This window comes from Aphis gossypii, unplaced genomic scaffold (genome assembly GCF_020184175.1).
Source record: "Aphis gossypii isolate Hap1 unplaced genomic scaffold, ASM2018417v2 Contig00066, whole genome shotgun sequence".
NCBI lineage: Eukaryota > Metazoa > Arthropoda > Insecta > Hemiptera > Aphididae > Aphis > Aphis gossypii.
Window position 1 is genome coordinate 21,529 of NW_026082998.1, and position 14,613 is coordinate 36,141.

At 28.6% G+C, this 14,613-nt stretch overlaps 1 pseudogene; it reads right to left on the minus strand.

Annotated features, from left to right (window-relative positions):
* Window positions 1-3,341: 3,341 nt before the first annotated feature.
* On the minus strand, window positions 3,342-5,618 carry LOC126553084 (uncharacterized; annotated as a pseudogene).
* Between the last annotated feature and the right edge of the window lie 8,995 nt (window positions 5,619-14,613).

A 14,613-nucleotide genomic window follows, 5' to 3' on the forward strand; every position in this document is an offset into this window, starting at 1 on the left:
GCAACCTTATGATTTTCGTATGTAAAGTTTATCGTGCATAAATTACAGGCTGTACATGTATCATGTGACTGCCGTTGTTCATCCGTGAAAACTATAGGTTTATTGGTTTTCAATAATTTTTCAATTTTTATCGCTAACTCGGTCACTGTTTCAATAAAATGTTTTGCCACGTCCGTCTTACTCTCGCTTCCTCTGTATATCACTGGTTCTTTCGTTATCTCATACTCATCCAATAATTCCGCCGGTACGTCGTCGCTCGCCTTCACAATGAGTCCATAACTCATTGCTTCGTGCTTATGTATTATCCTCGTGTTGTGTTCTTTGTCATTGTCAGTCTTCATCAATATTGTCTCAAAACCTGCATAAATTACTATGGGATGTCTTTGAGTCTTCTTCCACGCTTCAAATTGTAGGCACTCCCCCTCCTTCGGCATCTCCGGTAGAATCGGCTTGTGCACCCCGCAAATCAGTTTATGTTGGTCCAGGGCCTCCTGCCAGCTTAGCTTGTATTTTAATTTTATTTTTTTTTGAAATATCAATCATATTTTCTATAAACTTTTTTGCCGCATCAATACCTCTATAAATTATTATGTTTGTTGGAATTTTAAACTGTTGCATTAACTTTTCTGTGATGATATTATAGTCAACTTTTACATAAAATGCATAACTCATAATTTCATGTAAATGTGTGATATAAGTTTTACTAGTTTTAGTGAATTCATTTGTCTGTTTAGGTTTTAAAATACATTCAAAGTCAGCATAAATAACAAATGGTATTCTAGAAGTTTTTTTATAGCTTTTGAAAAATGTGAATTTATTTTCTTTTCATTCTTCAAACATTATCGGTCTTCCTAATTTATTCTTACTACACATTTATTTTATGTTCAGTTAATCCTGTTTCACCCCAAAGTTTACTTTTACATGGTTTATTTCCAAAAGTTGTAAAACACCTCTTGCAAATAATTAATTAGAACAATTTTTAGTTTACTGATTTCTAATAAATCTTGAAAAATCTTTAATATAACAATAATGCGATGTTTTATGATTATTGACAAAAAATAGATCAAAATGATTTTTTTCTTCTTTATTATTTATAAATAGAGGGAAAATAGTAGGTACCTTTATTATTTAAACTATAAACATTAACTGACACATTATTTAAACGTTCAAATTTTTTAATTTGATTTATTGGTGTTGGAAATCAATACATTTAAAATCTAACCCACTCTTTTTTTCAAGAAAATCAAAATATTTTTGGTTAAATCGTGATTTATTAGAACGCTTATCATATTTGGTTAGTATAGAATATTTAAAACAGTATTTATTATATTTTTTTAACCTATCGAAAAAGACGAAAAAAGGTGAGTTATATAAATTTATGACATACTACGAAAAAGTAAAAAAAAAAAAAAATATAATTTAATTATTATTTTATAGAGCACTGCTATCTATTATACAGACAAAATATTGGATTTAATAACAGATCCAACTATACCAACCGATGCAGAGAACACCTTGAATATAAAAAAGGATGATTGTTCATTAACGGTTAAGACACCTGTAGACAATACGGCTGTAAATTACTGGACTATAGCACATTATAAATGTGCTAAAATTGCTAATGTTGCTCTGCAAGATAGGTAATAATAATAATAATAATATATATATATATATATATATTTAACTAAAGTGAAATATTTATAATAAAATTTAATTTAACCTAACCTAACTTTTTAGATGGGAGCATGCTGAATGCTCACTCAAAATATCTTTAACAGGACAGCATCCGGATGATTTAACTACAGCCAAAGAAATGGTGACGCTCATTCAATCTGTTTTCGACAAAATGATGCGACATCCCGCCAAAAAGCTTCTCAGACACAGACCAAAAAAAAATAAACTTATAAAATGTATGTAATATTGTAATAGGATATGGTGTTGGATTAATTTTATTTAATAAAAAAAAAAAATTTTATATTTATATTTTTTATTTAGATAAAAAAATAATAATAATAATAATAATAATTCATTTATAGGTTAAAATAAAAATAAAAATATTGAAAGTTAGTATATAAGTGGTATTAATTTTACATTTTTTTTTAACAAGAACGATAAATTAAAATAAATTAAGTAACTTTTTTTATATTACATCACTAAATCTTGTAATATCATGTTCGACAATGAATTAAAATGAAATTGTAATAACTCGTACATAAATGAACAATCTTCACTTTGTATATTACTGTAGCTGAAATCATAATTTTGAATATATTGATTTGTAAATTCGTTTCGTTGACAAGATGATGGTAACCCATTTACGTCAGACTTTATTAACGTATAAGCTGTATCAAACGTTTTTTGGTATGATTCCAATTTTTTCTGTTTTTCAACAATATACAAGTCAATACAATGTTGTAATTGTTTCAAACAATGAAGATCAATATGAGATAATGTTATGTAATTATCATTAGAATATAAAACTATAGTTGATTGGTTTACATTAACAGAGTAGAAAAAATTATCAGCTATCTTAACACGTTTACAACGAGTATGTAAATTTTCGATAATTGTATTAAAATTGTTTTCGCACATTAACTTACACCACTGATCAAGATCTAACGTTACAACTTTTTTAGTTAATTTACATTCTAATAATATAATAATTGAAATTTGCTTATTAACTAGAAGTCCAACGGTTACACTTTTCTTACTAAAAGGACGAATATCGAACACAGATTTTGATACAACGATTGATGGTTTCATATTGATAAAATAAAAAAAAACAGTAAACAGTATTTTTTTCTAGAAATATGAATATGATCACTAGACAGCTTTATCTCAAACTAACAAGTTTTCTTTATCCATACATGTTATATACTAAACAAATGTAAGGTTAAAAAAGTAAAAAAAGAAAAAAAAATGTGAACGTATAGTGTCTAGTTGGATAAACAGTAAAGAGTTATTATACTTACCTACCTAATTCGATAGAACCTAAAACATTTTTTAAAAATCATTAACATATTAAATTTAAATTAGACGCGTTATTCCACTAGGCTATACGTTCACGAGGTATTATATAAGTTATTAACACATTTAAGTTTATTAAATTCAGATTTTTTTTTTTATTGAAATATAGAAAGTTAAATGAACTAAACAACAGTATCATATGACCTTGATCCACAATCACAATCACAAATATCGATAATCTTACCATATTTTTTTACTACATTTTCAACAAACTGATTTCCTTTTGATAATAATACAAAAACACATTTCGGATTCCATCTTGAGTGTTCAATCCATGGATTATCTTCTTTTTCCCAACGATGTAATATAAGACCTTAGCAAAAACATTCAACAATATCTTTTTTCCCTGAATATATAAAACCGCTTTCAGCTAATGAGTATTTATCTTGAGATGAAGTTAACGGAAATAAATTGAATGTTTTCAATCTTGATATAAATGTAGTAAATTCTGGATATGTAGGATATGCATTGTTTCGTACTAACGAAACAAGTGAACAAAAACTGTTGTTAATTTGTTGAAAATTCATTTTTTATAAAAAAAATAAAAAAAAACTTAACCGAATTCAACTTGATTAAAACTAACAGAACCTGATTGAACGATGGTTGAATATTAACTGAACTGGAATGAATTAAATAAAACGATTTTTATCTATAATTTATTAAAAAAATGAAATTACAGTGTAACCTGAATGTTTAACTTACAAGGGAAATAAATAGTGTTGAAGTGTGTATACACTGTTTAAACTTTATGTGTAACAGGGGAAAAATAATTGGTTAAAGGCGGAAACTATACCTTAAATTTTAAAAATCCCCGCAGTCAAAAGTGCGCAGAACATACATTATGGTTTTTGAAAATCAATGTTTTTTTACTGGTACAGCGGAGAAAAAAAAGTTTGAGGGGGAAAATCCACCTAAAAATTTTAAAATCACCGCATCTGGTACAGCGGAGAAAAAAATGTTTGAGGGGAAAAACCCCCCTTAAAAATTTGCAATCTCCGCAGTCAAAAGTGCGCAGAACATACAAATGTATACTACTCATTAAAAAACAAAGTTAAATATATTAAAAATTAATAAAAATTAAAAAAAAAAAAACATTTTCTTCACTTAAAAATTGTTATTAAAATAATATTGTAGCTTACTTAATAAAGGTAATATAATATACAAATATCGATATACGTATATCAGTATTAATTTTCTTTGCTGTACATTACTATATGTGGTTCAGTAGTTATCTTTTGGGGGTTAGTTATTTTTATTATTTTTTTTTGCCAGGTCGTTGTGGTGTTCCCAGCCGTAATTTGATCTTTTGACGTATGCCACATAATGATTACTTCCGTATCCAACTATTCCATTTAATTGATATCTACAACATTATTGAACACTTTAGAATAGATAATAGCAACTGAAAATTAGTTGGAAATACATTTTAATTTATGATAATAATATGATCTTACCTAGATTCTTCTATATTCAGTTTTGTCGGGAAGTTCATCAAAGAATATTTTTGTCCGTTAGCAAATATTTCAGTTTCAATAAATATATGGTTATGCAATTTTCACTGGGCTATTATTTTTCCATTACAGTGAAGTTCTGTACAGTCAAAATATCGTGGGTGTAAGTATTCCATAGTCGTTGATTCCATTGCTGAAAATCCACCATTAATCTTTGTAATAATTGTTGGATTGGAATAACTCTTATTATTTGTACAATTTTCATTTGTACAACTTAAAGTTTCTGTGGCCGATGGTGCATCTTTTAAGAGTTTGTTGATGATGTAAGCAACGTTACAAGTTGTATCAATTATACTAACACCTGAAATACCAGTAGTATCTTCAAAAATATCTTTTAATATCGCTGCCCTCTCTTTGTAAATAGTTTTCGTTAGTACCAAATCCTGTAAGTTTGAGCGATAACTGTTTGGATTAAAAACATTAATTATTCTTTTATTACTCATTAATTGATTTGCAAAGTATAACATAAATACTCCACAGTTAAACCCATCATCTTGATATGGTATTTGGACAAACATATCTTTCCATTTTTTTATATCACCTACGTTTTGTTTGGTTTCGATGTTTTAGGCACACCACACAAAACATTCAGAACTCTATCCTTCCAGTGATTTCTCTTCTCCATATTGTTATGTACGCTTTCTAAAGAATTTAAATAACTTACTGTTTTTTTTATAAAATCTACATAGATTCTTTAAGTCCAATGGTCGTTTTCCAGTAAAGGTATTATTAACCTTGGTGAATCAATCCACTGTTAGGTTACTGTTAGGTTCTGGTCTGTTAGCTGTAGAATCTTTAACACTCCTATAGTCCTACCAAGATTGAACATAAAGTAAGATTGGTCTGGACTCACCAGCCTAAATCCTGTCTCTTCTTAGTGATCCAAGACCTTGAATTTCTTTCCAAAAATATCTGTAACAAACACCATATTTCTTTAGTATGTAACCAAAGCATACTAGTATCGCCTGTAGTGTTCAAACGCGAAAAATCTATAGAAGATATTTCTATTTCTTCATTTTCAAAAGAAATTAGCGATACCACATTTTTCTCAACTCCACGATAAGCCTTCATGTAATACATTGGATTTTTCACCAATTTGTTTGTACGGTATAAGTTGTAATTTCCAGTTGGAGACTTATCAGTTGATGATTCCCATACAACTGCGTGCCCATAAGTGTCTGATAGAATTTGGGTAGTCGAAGCCACAGGTGAAGTATTAACCACAGTTTTATTTATATTGTCAATGACTCTTGGACTTGTACTATTTTTTCTTGTTAATACACAATCGTGATCACTGACGTCACTGAGGTTATCAAATAATTGCTCACCTATATCCAAACCGCGCACAATTGGTTGATATGTTTGACTGCAAACGGTGAGATGATCATTTTAATAATCAGTTTAATACTCATCTCCTTTTGAATGTAATACAACACCCGTAGTGTTTTATATTGGCTCTGTATATTTAATGACAAACAATTTTGTTAGTTTTCACCATAACTTTTGCCTAAAATTTTATTATTATTTCTCAAGAATGCTGGAGGCCTTCCTTTCTTCCTCCAAGTTTCTGGAGTATTTAAATGCAGGTTGTCCTCGTCACAATCAGCTTTTTTTTTATTGCACAATACGTTTAGGTATTTATAATTCAACTTGTCTAAAGCATTGAGCTTCATATTAGGTTATATTTTCAATAAACCTACCACATTTCATTCTTCTTTTGCCTGCTAAAATATGATTTTTCACTAAATTAAACCAACTTTCTACTGATGCATTACTCTGGCGTTTTTCCAGATGAATAAGAGTAGTCATAACTTTTGTCCACAGAGGTATGTAATATGTATGGTACATTTTCAATAAGGAAATGTAACAAGTACTTTTCTGAATACATACTATTAACATCTAGTTGATTATGATCCTGTGAGGAAATACTTATTATTTTTTTCACACTGTCAAATATTTGTTTAAAATCATGATAAAATGCAGATTTCTTTCGTTCGGCATAATAAGAATCATCAGTGGTTTTACCATAAGAGTAATTTTGATCGTCATCAAACTTTTCAATTTCATTCTCAACTAATCCACGGTTTGTTTGTAGGTATGATTTCATTTCCATACTTGCTGCTTTACACATTTCTGTTGACTTGTCTGACAAGATCATAGTCGATAGCAACTCAAACCAATGTTTGATTTCTTCATAATTGTTCATTTCAAACACTAACCTAACACATCTGGCTATGTAAAACGCTGTTTTTTCATCATCTGGATAATACAGTTTTACATGGTTCAGAATATTTTTAACATAATATAACATAATAACTACTGTGCTAGAAGACAATGTCTCTCTTCCAGTTAATATTCTATGACACATATCCAGGTATTCAAATATTGTTTCTTTGCTATTCCATGCTTTAGAAATACCGTGCATAAAAGTCCAACTGAAATCAGTTACAACATTTTTGAAAGGCTGCCAGATACTTGGATCTTTTGTAATTACTAGACCTTTGAAACATTTCAACAATTTCGTTACAGTTTCTCTATAGTGTGTTGCACTGACCATATCAGTTATTGGGCATACGGTTTCAATTTTACCTAAACGCACTACACAAGCATAATAATAAATAGTTTGTTTTGTTGAGTTCTGAGGGGGCCTAACAACTAATCCTGTTGAATCCACATGATTAGTTGTTAGCACACCTTGTTTAAACAAGTTTTGAACTATTGCCAACTGCTGTTGGCTTGCACATGTTACATTGAATGGCTCATCTATACTTTTGGGAACTTTCATGTTCAACCAGGGATTTCCTTCGGCCATTAAAACTACATCAAAGTGATCATTTCGGTTGAAATCCCCTTTTAACTGTTGTTCACTATTTAGTTTCCTTAACATTGAAGGAGATTTAATTGTTTGCAAATTTCCACATTCCATTAATTTAATAGGACAAACTGATAATACACATTATTGTCTATACTTAAAAGCACTTTTTGCTTTAATTTTTTCTGCAATAATTTTTCGCTGAACTCCCCTAATTTGAGTAGTGTATCGAGCATCTGGTCTATGGTTAAAGTTATTACTCGTACTGTAAACTTCAACAATTGCTTCTTCACCAGTAAGCAAAATGTATAGTTTGAACTTCTTACAGTCACCATGTTTACAATACATTTTCAGCTTCATTGATTTTTTAGTCTTAATGTATTCTAGCTTTTTAATATACAATATACAAGTGTTATTCACTTCTTGAAGATGTTCCCTGATAACACCAGGATACCTGAAATATAACAATAAAACAATAGTATAGTTACTAAATAAAGGCTAATAATTTTACATTACATTAGATACACTAAAATAAAAATCAATTATATTTTAGTGTTTACTATTGATTAATTCTATTTACATAATATGTACATCATTTAAGTAGATATATAAATAGAATTTATTAATAGTAAACTAAAAAATAATTGATTTTTAATAATATTTTATGAAGGTATACTATAAATATTTAAGTGAACGCTATACTGATATTTGTTGTCTACATCTCACAAGTGTCTAACATAGCACAGCAGATCAAGTTAAGCTCTGTTAGTTTAAAAAATGGAGTGAATTGATCTCTTGTACAATTTAAAAGTAAGATTATTACCTAGGACATCTCATAGGCTTTTTGTTATATTTTAATTTCAATGCGAGTTATGAGTATTTTAAAATTGTAAATTAATTTATCATCTTCAAATAATTATACTCGCTTTAAAATTAAAATATAACAAAATCTGTATGAGACCCCCTAGATAATAATCTTATCTTTAAATTTTATAAGAGTTCAATTCACTCTAATGTTTAAACTAACAGAGCTAAACGTGATATGCTGTGCTATGTCAAGAACTTGTAAGATGGAGACAACAAATGTTGGTGTAAAAACCTCTTAATTCTATCACTGAAATATATAATATTAACTATCCACATATATTATTTAGTATTATGTTATTGTTGTTGTCAGTAGCACAACTACGGAGGTGCTAGGAGATGCTTAAGTATAATATAAATACTGATTACTGACTATATATAAGGTTAGGTTGTGTTGGGGGGTTTCATAATTGTAGTACCCCCAGAATTGAACCCTTTGTCGTGCCACTTGTTGTTGTACACAATATATGTATATATATAACTATATAAGCTAACAATTATATCTATATAAATTATTTTTGTGATGATTCAATTCAACTATACTTATGAAATATAATAAAATGTTCAATTTTAAGACAAATTAATAGAATAATAAATTAAACAAATTAAATATAATGCAAGTACCTAGTTATAAATTAATAATACAAATATATTAAGCACATTGAAATAAGTTTATGTATACCTTTTTGTATTTAGTTTTCCATCTTCAAATATATGATTCCATTCATCTTTTGGAATTATAAACTCTCCTTCTTTGAAGTTACATTCATAATATTCTCCTTTAATGCTTGGAGAACACACATTTTTAGAACCTGGTGGTAAAAGCTCCCCAGGGCTTTTATTAAATTGTCTATCATTTAAACGTTTTAACGGACTCTTTATGGGGCTAATAAGTTTGTCTCTCGTTTTACCAGTGTTTCTGAGTAAATCAATTGAGCTATTGCATTCAAACAATGAACTTTCAGTTATATTATCATGAAATAATTTTCTTCTAGAAGTTCCTATAGCATTTCTTTGAGTAGGAGTCACAAACACAAAATTTGACTCTTTAGGACATTGTTCCAACAATACAGTATCATTAGAAGTGTCAAACATATTCTCTACACTGGACGAATAAATAGATGCAACTTCCATAATGTCCTCATTTTTCTGTATCAACCTAAAATTGTATAAAGTTTCATCAACAACAGATAACTGTTCTGCATTGTAACCACACATTACCTTTGTCTTAGGGGTATTTTCATCTGTAATTAAATTTTCAACCTGTAATATTTGCCCCTTAATATCATTGTTGCTATCATGTGTTAATAGTTGATCATTAACACATTCCACAATGCCAATAGCTTCATTTTGTTTTGTAGGAGTGATAAATTCATTAATATTTAACTCCTCTAGATTTGGTTTCAACAACAAAGATCCATGTTCAGGTATCTCATTTATTGTTATACTTGTCTCCATTGACCTAGAACTTGACAAAAAATCATCACCAACAGACACCAGCCCAATATTTTCAATATTTTCATATAACATTACCTTTTCGATTGGTGTTTTTACCTTTTCACTGTCCAGTTTAAAAATATAACGCAATGCTGAAGTAACTTTATTCTGATTTTTTAATGCATCTACTTTCCATTTAGTAGCATTCCATTTTATTCTCAACCTCTTGCAAATTTCAATTACAATTTCAGAGTCTATGCGCTTCACTTCAAATGGTAGCTCATTCAGTATTGCCCTCACTTTATTGGTGAAATTCTTTTTTTCTGGTTCAAACTGATTGTATAATTCCAATATATTATTCCTCCTGTCTACTAGTATCTGAAATCAAATGTAAACTATTATAAATGTATTAAATATGGTGGACATGGTGCCATCACCACAGTCCTACCAAGGATTTATGCGCTATTTAGGATTTTAGTATTTAATTAATCATGGAATTATGCCTCAACAATGTGCAAGTTAATTTGCAAATTTCAAAGTTGGAAGTTTGTAGTTTAATTCTGTCATTTTATTTGTATAGTACATACATGATATTTTACTCAGTTTCGAATAAGTACAGACTTATGTGTGGCTACAATATTTTGACCATTTACCCTTTAAACTACCCAAAAATAAGTGTACATAGGTACCAAAAATTTCACAAATAACACATACTCAAATAGAAGATTCAATATATAAAATATTAAAATATTAAATAATGCATACACCAAATTGTTGAATACAATGCCATTGTTTTGATAATAATGCTTCCAAATGCTAGCAGTTATTAATACAAATTTATTTATCACTGTATAACCTTAAAATGTTTAAGACATAGCAGTGTCATATTATTTCAACTTTCCCATCATAAGCTGTTGTATTAGGATTTAACGAACTTCAATAATTATTAAGCAATAATAAAACAAAACATTTAAATAGGTTAAAATAACAATTGTGAAATATGGTGTTGATAAACTTTTATATTTTAGCTAGCATAAGTAATCTAGTAATCAAAACATAGTAGTAAGAAATGTAAGTAAAAATTGTTATTAATCGGGTTAAAATAATAATTACGTAAGCTAAGGTGTATGAATTGTAAATTTAGTATATAAGAGATATGGTTAAGGCAGCAAAGGGGTCAGTGGTGGTGATCGTGTGACTCGATCACCACCGGACGTCGTGTTCAAATAAAGTACTTTGCGTTATTTTGTGTTTAACTTTATTTTGGTATACGTCCGAGTAATCGGAGTATACGACAAAGCATAACAGTATAAAGTAATAGTATTTTTAATTTTCTTTATGATAATTTACTAAAATAATATTTAGCAGATTCACAAAGCAGAGCTATTTTCTCAATAATTTAAACTATAGTTTAGATAAGCTATGTTATTTTCAAACATTTTTAAATACAGTAAAATTGCTTCTAAAATTATAAAAAATTACTAATTAGTAACTTTTATTGTTTATTATTAAATTTATATTTTAATTTTATAGCTGAAGGAAATGTCAGGTATTCTTAGATTATACACAATGTTCCAAATTGTACAAGATCAAAGCCAATAATAAGTTAAATATAAAATCTGGATACTGGAGGTTTTAAAACTGGACTGAGACATTTTTACTGAATCGATATATATTTTTTTACACAAAATAGTAGGTTGAAAAATAGGTTGTTTTGTTGTACCCGAAATATACGATCATCGTATCGGCACATATTGACTACCTACCATATTAATTATTATTCATGTTACGTCGTTAATCGTTATGGATAATGGATCACAAATCACAATAGATCATTTGTTTGATATTTACTTATTACTCTCAGAAAAAAAAAGTCCTATTTAATTTATTGTTATACAATCTACAGTAATATATAGATGGTAAATTGATAAGGTAGATGGAAAATTAATAGATAGGCAAGATAATAAAGATAGCACAATTAATCTGAATTATAAGATAAAGTATAAAATACCCAACATAAAACAATAATTATTAATAATATATTATATAATCGATGGCACGATAACGCATAAACCGTTGTCCGATCTCCCGGTCATTCGCATTGAAACGGAAGTGGTGGTTTTGAAATTGGGAAAAAAAATTATTTGTTATTGTTTCGTTTACAAAAATATTGGCCATTGTATTCGTAAACAAAATAAATATAACCAAGTTTTTAAATTATATTAATTAGGTACTTCATTCGTATATCAATCATTTTGTACACTATTAACCCATTAACAAGTTATTTTTCAAGATAATCAATTTTATATTATGTTTATAATAATAAATTGGTCAAATCATATTTTTATGAAAAAAAAAAACTAACCCGACTGTTTCAGCATAGTAATTTAGTGGTCTAACTTTTTTTCCGAAATTAATTAAAACGGATTATTTTTCAACTCCTACGGAGATAAAAGTCGATAATTCGTACCTAACTAATAACCTTAGATTGATTATTTAATTATTATGAGCCACGACTAGTGATATAAAATTTCAGAAATTGAATATTCAAGAAATTATAAATTAAAAACTATAATATAAAAATGAAATTGTATTTTTTAATAGAACAAACTTTTTTATTAAAGACGAGTAAAAATTAGAAATATTCATTGGATTTTGAAGTATATTTTAAAGCATTGTTAAAAATATACTGTACAAATTGACAATTGTATTAGTTTAAATATAATTATTAATAAGTGCAAGATAATTATAGATAAAATTATTTAATATTTGTGCGGTAGTATATGTAACCTTCGCCGTATTGCTATTTTATCACAACAAAATTACGTAAATAATTTAAATAAAAACAAAGAATACAATTTCCTACTTGCATCATCAATATGGTAACAAATTACAAATACCATTTTAATTTTTAGTATTTATAATCAATTCAAATACTAATACTTAATATTAAATAAATAGGTAGGTATATATTTTAATATTATATCGTAATTCGATATGGGGATATACTATCTAATGTCGGTAGGTACTCGACACTCGACAGTTGTATATCTTAAACCAGTTCTTGTCATATACATAATATTATAAAAATATAAAATTAGACAAGATACCGAGAGGATTTCCCGGCAATCTACATGGTATAGTTTCTACTTTATATTATACGAAATATCATGATATTATATAATAATATATCATGCGTGTTGAGAAATAGTAAATACCATTGAGTACAACATAATATATGTAACGACTTACGACATGACTCATATACTATATAAACAAATAATATTGTAATTTATCCATGTTAAACCCAGTTGCCACTACTTGTTAAGAAACCTAACAGGGAAGCATGCAAATTTGATATTCAATTGTGTTTTTAATTTGTATATACTTAAATTTTAAATACAGTATAATAAGTATAGATAGGTACAATATTAAGTGTTGCCGACTTACTCGTCTAATCCTTCTTCGATTTTTCAAACATGTATTCTGATTAAAACAAGCTTTGCAAAACTCAATGATGATATCACCACATTTTACATTTTTCCACTGACAAGGAGTACATTCATTTTCTTTTAAAACGGCAATCAGTTTTTGAAAATTTATTTTTGTCATTTTAATTCTTAAACACAAGGGTACAAAAAAATCAATATATAGCAAAAAGATAATATGCAAAAATTATATAATGTTAAATAATTGCCTGTAGTGTATTACCAATCCCAGTAGTAATTACCTGTAAAATATTTAAATATATTTTAAAAAGTAAAAAGGATTGTTATATGTTCGATACAAGAATTCGCGGGTGATTCGAAAATCGAAATTTATGAATCGGTGCTATATTACGATATTACGATTAGTAATATAATGTTCGGCTGTACGAGACACTACTGAGTACAGACGTGTTTGTTAGTTGACCGCTAACGATCAACGCACCGATTTTATAGAAAAGCACAATTCACAATAACCCTCCTCCCTCCTCTAACCCGAAAATACAAAACTACGTGCAGCAGTGGTGCAATTATTGGGAGACCCCGTCGAACGGTATACAACCAATAATAGCATTTTTTCGTATTTGAATCAGAAATCGATGCGGGCTGTGGAAGACTTCTTCTTTCGGATAAAAAATATTCATCAAAATCCGACAATTCTACAAAGCTCGAGAGTTATTCCCGTAAAGTCATTTTTGCGATATAATACATCAATCCCTCCTAAATAGCTATAGGATAGTAGATTAGTGGAAAAGTCTTATAACTGAGGACTCAGGGTCGGAAGCCGGAAAAAGGAGAAGTCCACCTGGGCCGGTAAATTTAGGAGCCCTAAATTTAAAATAACTTCTATATTGTTATAATATCATTCAGTTATCAGCTTAGCACATTGACGATGTGTATATTTTTCTATTATTACCACGATTAAAGATATAAATATATTTAATCGTGATTATTAGCTCTCGATAATATCTACTTATTATTATTTTACCAGCCACCACCCAACAGCCTATACCAGCAATGGCGAACCTTTCTGTACCCACGAGTCAAATAAAAATTTTTATTCCGTTTTATTTTTCTTGTGTGTCGACTAATTTGATGATCTTCTTTTTAAACTTAAAAATGCCTACATCCATGGCTTGAATGATAAAAAACAGACTTTACGTGTGTCCAGTGACGGCGCCAGGGGGGGCCTGGGCGGGCCACGGCCCCCTCTAAATTTGTCTTGGCCACCCCTTGGCCCCCCTTGACCTCCTAACAACAAGAGAAAAAAAATTCTTTAAAAGAACAGATTATAAAATTGAAATTCTATACTTCTCTAAGTCCTAAGACTATAATATGGCAATATTTTTTTTTTTTGACTGAATAAAATATGAATAATTATGATCATGATCCTCACAATTCACAAAATTATGTTATTAAATCGAAATATCGAATAATTATGGACTGTGGTTATAAATTATTATTGTTATAAAACCGT